Source organism: Eschrichtius robustus, chromosome 13, assembly GCF_028021215.1.
Source record: "Eschrichtius robustus isolate mEscRob2 chromosome 13, mEscRob2.pri, whole genome shotgun sequence".
Taxonomy (NCBI): domain Eukaryota; kingdom Metazoa; phylum Chordata; class Mammalia; order Artiodactyla; family Eschrichtiidae; genus Eschrichtius; species Eschrichtius robustus.
The window spans coordinates 92,368,975-92,377,440 of record NC_090836.1 but is presented as its reverse complement, the minus strand read 5'-3'; the positions used below and the strand labels follow the sequence as shown (position 1 = coordinate 92,377,440).

General features: G+C 48.2%; 1 protein-coding gene across 1 annotated transcript in view; it reads left to right on the top strand.

Moving 5' to 3' along the window:
- Positions 1-4,769: 4,769 nt before the first annotated feature.
- SYN3 (synapsin III) overlaps positions 4,770-8,466 on the top strand; it is a 445,749-nt gene continuing 442,052 nt past the window's right edge. Inside the window, exon 1 of the mRNA XM_068560009.1 lies at positions 4,770-4,881. The gene's annotated coding sequence lies outside the window, so the exon portion shown is untranslated. The remainder of the gene's footprint in view (positions 4,882-8,466) is intronic.

Genomic DNA, 8,466 nt, shown 5'->3' with positions numbered 1-8,466 from the left:
TAAGTGTCCATGACAGATGAATGGATAAAGAAGATGTGGCACATATATACAATGGAATATTACTCAGCCATAAAAAGGAACGAAATTGCATTATTTGTAGTGAGGTGGATGGACCTAGAGTCTGTCATACAGAGTGAAGTAAGTCAGAAAGAGAAAGACAAATACTGTATGCTAACATATATATATGGAATCTAAAAAAAAAATTAAAAATGGTTCTGAAGAACGTAGGGGCAGGACAGGAATAAAGATGCAGACATAGATAATGGACTTGAGGACGTGGGGAGGGGGAAGGGTAAGCTGTGACGAAGTGATAGAGTGGCATGGACATATATACACTACCAAATGTAAAATAGATAGCTAGTGGGAAGCAGCTGCATAGCACAGGGAGATCAGCTTGGTGCTTTGTGACCACCTAGAGGGGTGGGATAGGGAGGATGGGAGGGAGATGCAAGAGGGAGGAGATATGGGGATGTATATCTGATATATACGTATGGCTGATTCACTTTGTTATACAGCAGAAACTAACACACCACTGTAAAGGAATTATACTCCAATAAAGATGTTAAAAAAATATATATCCTTTTAAACCACCACTACCACCGCCCTGTGGAGCTGGATTTCTTAATGAGTGGTAGGAGAATGTTTACCTGTCACCGTGTGTGCATCCACACGTATGCACATTACTGTGCTGAACTGTTCCCCTTGGGGAAAGTGTCCTATGATGCAATATGTTTCTTTCCTTCCTGGATCCATCAGGAGTCTTGGTTAAAAGCAAGATAAACAACTTGAACTGCTAACACAAGAAGGAAATTTAGCAGAGATGGGAGATTGACAAACTAAATTTGGATGGGTGGCAGGAATGGCATGAAAGAACAGGCGTGAAAAACTGGCAGAAACCAGGGGAATTCTGGAGGTTGGCCAACAAGATTCATGACTGAGTAGCAACCACTGGTCCAGCCTCTTCACGATGCTGCTGCTGCCGCCACCATCGCTCTGATCAATCTCATGGCCAATCTCTATCTCTCCATCCTTGCTACTTTCTGGAGAGACAAAGCCCCAGAAATGAGCATCTAATTGGCCCAACTTAGACGACATCTCTTCCTGAAGAATTCTGGGGGATTGAGAGGTGGAGAATTGTGGAAGGATCTGGCCCTGGGAATTACCAGGTCCTCACACAATGAAAAATTCCCTCCAAAGAAATGTGGAGATATGAATACAAATATCTTCTAGGAAAGCCACCTTTGTCCAGAAGTCATTTTACTGATGGAGACGGTTCAGAGAGGTTATTCAAGGACTGTGTGTCAGGTCTCCTGGCTCTCAACACCACGTTCACTCTGCTACACAAAACCCAGTGGTTTATAAAATCATAAGCTGTTTCTTCAGCTTTAAACCATATCTCAGGTGGGGACAGAAGGGACTGATGCTACGGAGAGCAATTATCTGTTTTCAGGCTCTTTTCATTACCTAAGCTCAGCACATAAGAATAAATAATGCTAGAGTGTAGCTGACCTTCAATACATGACAGGAGAATCTCATTACTGCAAAACCCTTGGTGAAGAACTGGCTACAATACATTGCGTTTTCTATAGAAACCCTTAAGCATTCCTGTATCTAATTGCTTTTTTTTCTTATAGCACAATAAAAAAATAATTTTCTTTGCCAAAATTTGCCTGGTTTCTCAACTAAACCTCTATCTCACTCCCTGTTTCCTCTTTTCTTCTTTGTTTAAAAATGACACTAGTGAGGCCTTTTGAATTTATAGACCCAGACAAGAACACCCTTTCCATTTTTCCCCAAGTAACTTTCCTGTGCATATTTGGAAACCAGTATTAAAAAAACTATTGTTATGATATAACACCCAATGTTAGAGTTGGGAGGAGTCTTGGAGGAGCACTATTCTGAGCTCCTCATTTTACAGGGGGGAAAACTGAGGCTTAGAAATGATATGCCAGGTGGGTCGAGGCAGAGACTGGCCAAATGCCATCAAAGACTATGCTATGCTCCCTGAGTTGAGATTTCCTTGGTCCTCTTATGTCCAACTATTGTCGCCATCTGTGTCTGGACAGAAACCATTCAGGAAGTTTCTTGAAGGATCTGAGATATTATCTAATCCAGAAGTGATAAGCAGTAGCCAAAGGAGCAAATCCTACCCCGTACATAGGTTTGATTTTGCCCAACAGTACTGGCCAAATTAGAATTAAATTAATTGCCAAATTTAAAAATCTGGAGATTTAACATAATCTGAATTTCTGGCTCTTTAATAAAAATCAGATCATCTGGCAACTCAGGGTCCATGCTCCCTCATGGCAAAAACCAGCTGTTGCGGAGTAACGACTGCTCCTTAGACAGGTGGGCACACCTCAGTGTGCCACAGCCCCCATCCCTCCCTGTTGTATCACACCCTGCCAACTTCACTTGCTACATTACTGCCTGTCCCCATCGTTATTAGAGTGTGCGACCCTTGAGCTAGTCTTATTCCGTCTTAGTTACTAAAGTTGGGTCACTCCTTCTTATCGACTGAGGTCGCTGAGCAAAGGTGACCATGCAATAAGTGGAAGACGTTGGAAAAGAACCTTGCAAAGGCTCAGCCCTTGTTTCTCCTCTCTTCTCACACTGCACGCTCTCTCTAGGTGGTTCCATACAGCCCAGGTCAGGGCACCCCCAATGCACATCTCCAGCCGCAGACACTTGCCTGTGCTCTGGACTTGTGTATCCAGCCACCCACCTTGGGCAAGTCGCTTAACCTTTCAGTGCCTTCATTTCCTCATCTGTAATATGGGGATAGTGAGAGTACTTTTCTGCCATATGGTTATTATGAGAATTATACAGACAATTGTTACCATATGTGAAAACATTTGAAGAGAGCCTGGCATTGTTGTTATAGGATGTCTAACAGGTCGCTCGAATGTCAACAAGGGAGCTTTCATTTCCCTCTGCCTCCAGCCTGTTCCTCTGTAGTCTTCCCCATGTTGGCAATAGCGCCATTATCCCATGGGTAGCTCAAGGTAAACACCTAGGAGTCATTCTTCATTCATCCATTTTCCTCATCCCCTAAATCCAATCCATCATCAAGCCTTTCCATGATACTCTCAAAATGTATTTCAGTCAGGCCACTCTCCCCATCTCTGCTGTCACCACCTTGGTCTAAGCCCCCATCATCGCTTGCCTGGACTTCTGTAATAGCCTCTTTGCTATGCACTGAATTATGTACCAGCCCCCCACCCCCCATTCATACCGAACCCATAGTGTGATGGTATTTGGAGATGGGGCCTTTGGTAGGTAATCAGGTTTAGATGAGATGATGGGGATGGGGACCTCACAATAGGATTAGTGTTCTTAGAAGGAGAGACACCAGAGAGCTTGCTCTGTCTCTACCCACCATGTGAGGACATAGGGAGAAGGCAACAGTCTACAAGCCAGCATGAGAGCTCTCACCAGAAACTGACCCTGCTGGTGCCTTGATCTTGGACCTCTAGCTTCCAAAACTGTGAGAAAATAAATTTCTTTGTTGGGCTTCCCTGGTGGCGCAGTGGTTGAGAATCTGCCTGCTAATGCAGGGGACACGGGTATGAGCCCTGGTCTGGGAAGATCCCACGTGCCGCAGAGCAACTAGGCCCGTGAGCCACAACTACTGAGCCTGCGCGTCTGGAGCCTGTGCTCCCAACAAGAGAGGCCGCGATAGTGAGAGGCCCGCGCACCGCGATGAACAGTGGCCCCCGCTCGCCGCAACTAGAGAAAGCCCTTGCACAGAAACGAAGACCCAACACAGCCAAAAATAAAAATAAATAAATAAAAATTAAAAAAATTTTTTTCTTTGTTTAAGCCACACAGTCTATAGTATTCTGCTATGGCAGCGCAAGCAGAATAAGACTAAGACACCTCCTAACTGGTCTCCCTGTTTCCATTCTTTCTCTTCTAAAATCCATTCTCCACACAAAAAGCCAGAGTGGTCTTTTAAAACTGTCACAGTCCCGCTCAGAACCCTTCACTGGCTTATTTTTGTCTTTACAACGAAACTGGAGCTCCTCACGCTGGCGCACACGGCTCTGGGTGACTTAGCTCCCGTCCACCTCTCTGGCCATGGCCCACTCTCCGCTTGCTCACTGCACTGGGCCATCCTAGACTACAGTTCCAGCCTCAGAACCACGGAGCATTTGCTGCCCCCTGTCCTCAATGCTCTTCCTCCAGCCCTGGAATCGTTTTATCTTCCATCTCCTGGTTCAAAGTGGCCTCCGGGACCATCCCATTTATAGCATCCCCGGTCCCCTTTCTTATTTAATCACCCCCACCCATAATGCTCACAACAATCTGACATTATCTTTTTATGTGTTTATTTGCATATAGCCTTCCCCAACCCCTATCTCATGCAAAGTCCATGTGGGCGATAGACTTTGTCTAGTTCCCCGATGCACCCCTGGCGCTAAGTGCCTAGCACACGGCCTGAGACATTTGCGGTGGGATTTCTGAAGGAGCCTCTTGAGGGCCAGGGAGGTCGGGTGACTTTCTCAAAGCTGGCTTCCAGGGATTCTGCACTCTTCACACTCCCCGAGGGGCGTCTAGACGCTCTTGGGATGGGGAATTATTACCTTTCTCGGCTGCCCGAGCCGTGTGAGAGCTGAGTCTAGAAGCACTTTTCCGCCTTGAAGAGACGAGGAGCTGGGTGGGAGAAGGCAGGAGGGGCGGCAGGGGCGGAGCCTCCTGTGGGCGGGGCCTGGCTGCCCGAGCCAATGGGGCGCTGCGGCGCGGGGAGGCCGCGCGGCCGAGAGGAGACGCCAGCGCGCAGTGGGGTGCGGAGGTTGAGCTCCGGGACCCGAGCGGATCAGCAGGCGGACGCCGCGGCATAGGCACCCACCCAGCTCTTGGTTCCTGGCGGCTCGCACGGTAAGCAGAGCCCGCAGCGAAGTAGACTTTGTGGGGTTTCTGGCAGCAGGGAGTCCCCGCCACTGCCCGCTGGGGCTGCTGGTGGCGTCCTGGCGCCAGGCTGCGTCCCCGGGCGCTCCGGCTGTGTGCCGCGGGATGCCGGCGCGCGGAGGGGCCCGGCAGGGAGGCGAGGAGCCGCCGCGCCACGCTGCCTCCCCGGGCTGCTGCTGCCCGGTCCCGGGGCCGACCCTGGGATAGACAGGTCCTCGTGCGGGGATGCCTGAGGGGCCCGGGAGCCAGAGAGTCTCAGGATAGTGGCTTCCAAGAGAATCTCCACCCAGCGCTGGGGCCCAGGGAAGAGCTTGCGGGTAGCTGGAGACCGCAGGGGCCGGACTTTGCTCTGCCTAGGTCTTCAGACGCCTCCTGACCTGTTGCCCCGGGGCTAGGAGTCAGATTTGTCATGCCATTTCCTATTTCCAGGTCTCCTGGAACTCAGGGAAAAAATCTCAGAGCGGTTTTCTGGCCAAGCTAAGAGCGGAGAGACTAGCACTTTATGCAGCGCCCCGTGTGTTTATTTATTCAGCATTTATTGGGTTCCTATTGCGTGCCAGACACTGTGCTAAGCCCTAGCGTCAGGAAGAAGTGCCTTGGAGGAGCTCCTGGGGCTAAGAAGGACAATACGAGGAACAATTACAGTGCGCTGTAGTCCAGGGGATGTTACGGGAGGGGAGGGGAGGGGAGGACCATGAGCAAGCCAGGAAGGCGTCCAAGAGGAGGTGACTATTGAGTGGGGACTGGAGGAGTCGGAGGGTTTGACAGGCTGAAAGCTGTGTGGGCTGGTGTGTGTGTGTGTTTGTGTGATGAGATAGCAGGAATTCCAGATAGATTTTCCTGTGCAAAGGTAAAGAAACTGAAAAAGGCCAGTATCCTGACTTAGAACATCAGATAATCCTGTATCAACGAATCAAATAGGACCACAAAAGGTGGGTAGGAAATGAGCTGTTAACATGGCAGGAGCTAAAACATTCACAGACCTTAAAATGCAGCCTTAGACTATATAGAATATTGTCCTGGGGTCAAGAAGGGCAGTGGAAGAATTCTGGCAGCTCTGTGGAAAATGGATGGAGATTGGAGCAGTAGAAAGCTGGTAAGTTGTAGTCAATATTTTGGATGGGGCTGCAAATACTCTAATCCCTAAAGGCAGCCCCATCTGCCAAGGAGCCCTGCTCCCTGGCTTCCAGGCATGGATCATTCAGGGGATCATTCAGGCAGGGAGATGTTGCCCATGTGATTGCTAGCCTCTGCAACCTGCAGGTCATTTTTATATTGTTTCTGGAGGCTTTGACCTGGACCTTGTCATCCGGGATGCCCCCTGGAGGATTGTGAAGGGTACCTCTGCCTGCCGTTTCTGATGTGGTTTTCCCCTCTCCCTGGGCTCCTCCTTCTGCTTCACAGAGACACAGCCTCAGCTGTTAGAGGCTGTCGTGAGGAGCAAGGTCTTGCCGGGGAGTCAGACCCGAAAGTCACTTTAGCCATGTGTCTTGGGGACATGGTCAACCTTTCTGAACCTCAGTTTTCTGATTTAAGAGGAAGTCATCATCCCCACCTGTCATCGGTTGGGTTCCCTGGAAAAAGACTCGGAGGCTCTGAGAATTGTGTGTAGGAGGATTCTTGGGGAATGGTCTCACTCTCCAAGGGAGGGGGTGGTGAGGGAAGCAGGATGGGTCAGAGGGAGAAGTTGGTCTGTGATGCAGAGCAAGAGAGGCCTCAGTTGATCTTCTGAGGCATGGGGCCAGGCCTTTGAAACCCCATGTTGACCAGCCAGTGGGGGCAGGCTGCCCCCAGGGAAGGGGGAATAACTTTGGCTGTCCCTTCAGCAGGACAGTTCCTGAAACAGAACTCAGCTGGGAGCCATGCATAGCCAACACTCCCAGCAGTCGGCATAAGGGAGTAAGAGGTGCCTCGGTCTGGGGGGGACTGAGAACTGTACCCCGGCAGCCACCTTACAGGGTGGGCTTGGGCAGTGGCTGAGATGACTGACAGAAGGTGCGCAGTGCAGAGCAGGCATTTAAGAAGTGTTCCTTTTCTCACCTTTAAACTTCTTGCCTGTGCCTGAAAATGGATTTTGGAGTTTGAATTGAGTAGATCAGCTTCTGTGAGGAAAGAACCTTTCATGATAATGGCTACAATGACTACTATTGAGTGTCTGTTATGCATACGCATTCTCTCCTAGCTACCCAGTAATACTCCAACTTAGGTACTTTTATTCTCATTTTACAGTTGCCCCAGTGTTTTCTAAAACCCAACAGAGTAGGTGTCCTTTTGCCACAAAATAATAACAATAACAACAACAGCAAAAATGATAATGACTTGTTACAGTCTATGAAGTGATTTCATTGGTGGATTGATTAAGTAATTAATAATTAAGTCATCAATGCACATTGAGTGTCTCCTAAATGGTCGGCACTGTCCTAGGCGCTGGGAATACAGTTCCGTCTGTTAGGGGAGAGAGAGACTGACATTAAATGCTTTGATTCCTCCAAAGCAAACATTGAAAGATGGACCATTGCATAGCCAGGGTGTGATGGAGAGTAATAGGCTGTCTTCCCAATTGACTCTTTCTCACCCTTCAGTTTCAATATAGCCACCTCAGAAAGGCCTTTTGGACCATCCTGTGAAAAGCAGTTCCCTCTCTTTTACTCCCCCTTCATCACACTTGCTCATACATTTTATTTACTTCCCTGTCATTGGTCATCCCCACTAGACTAAAGGCTCCAGGAGATCATACATCACTTTATCCTAGCACAGTGTTTAGCATGTATTTATTGAATGAGTGAAGTGAATGAAGGGTAGATCTGCTTAGAAGAGTGGTATCACCAGTAAGAGATATTTACACTGAGATCTAAGGGATGAGGAAGATCCAGCAATGCCAAGGTCAAGAGGCAGAGAGAACAGCTTGTTCAAGGACCATGAGGTGGAGGAATGGAGCACAGCATGATTGGGGAGCAACCTGAGATGAATTTGGAGAAATAGATGGGGCCTTGGAAGGCCATGCTGAGCTTGGATTTTACTCCAAGTGCAAAGAAAAGTCAGTGAAGGATTTTAAGCCTAGTAATGACCTGGTGTTATAAATACAGTATATAATTGTTTGTTGTCTGTCATGCCTCTGGCAGGCAAGCTCCGTGAAGAAAAGTGCTCAGTAAATATTGCTGAAGTGAATGGATGATGTGGTTTATGCAGCTACCAGGTGAAAAACGGAGTAGGGAGAAGAATGGGATCTTGTCACAAATTGGGAGTTTGGTGAGAGAGGTGTTGGTGTCCTGGCTGCAGGGTGGCAATAGTGTTGGAAAAGTAGAAGAATTGGAGCTGTATTTGGGGTGTTAAATGGACAGGACTTGCTGATATGTTAGGTGTCAGGAATATGGGAAAGGGAAGGATCAAGGATGACCCCCCAGGTTTATGGTTCAAGATTGGGTGGATGTCACATGTCCATCAACAGGGTAATGGATAAACAAAATGTGGTAAATACTTACAATGGAATATTACTCAGCCATAAAAAGGAATGATGTACTGATAACATGCTACCATGTGAATGACCCTTGAAAA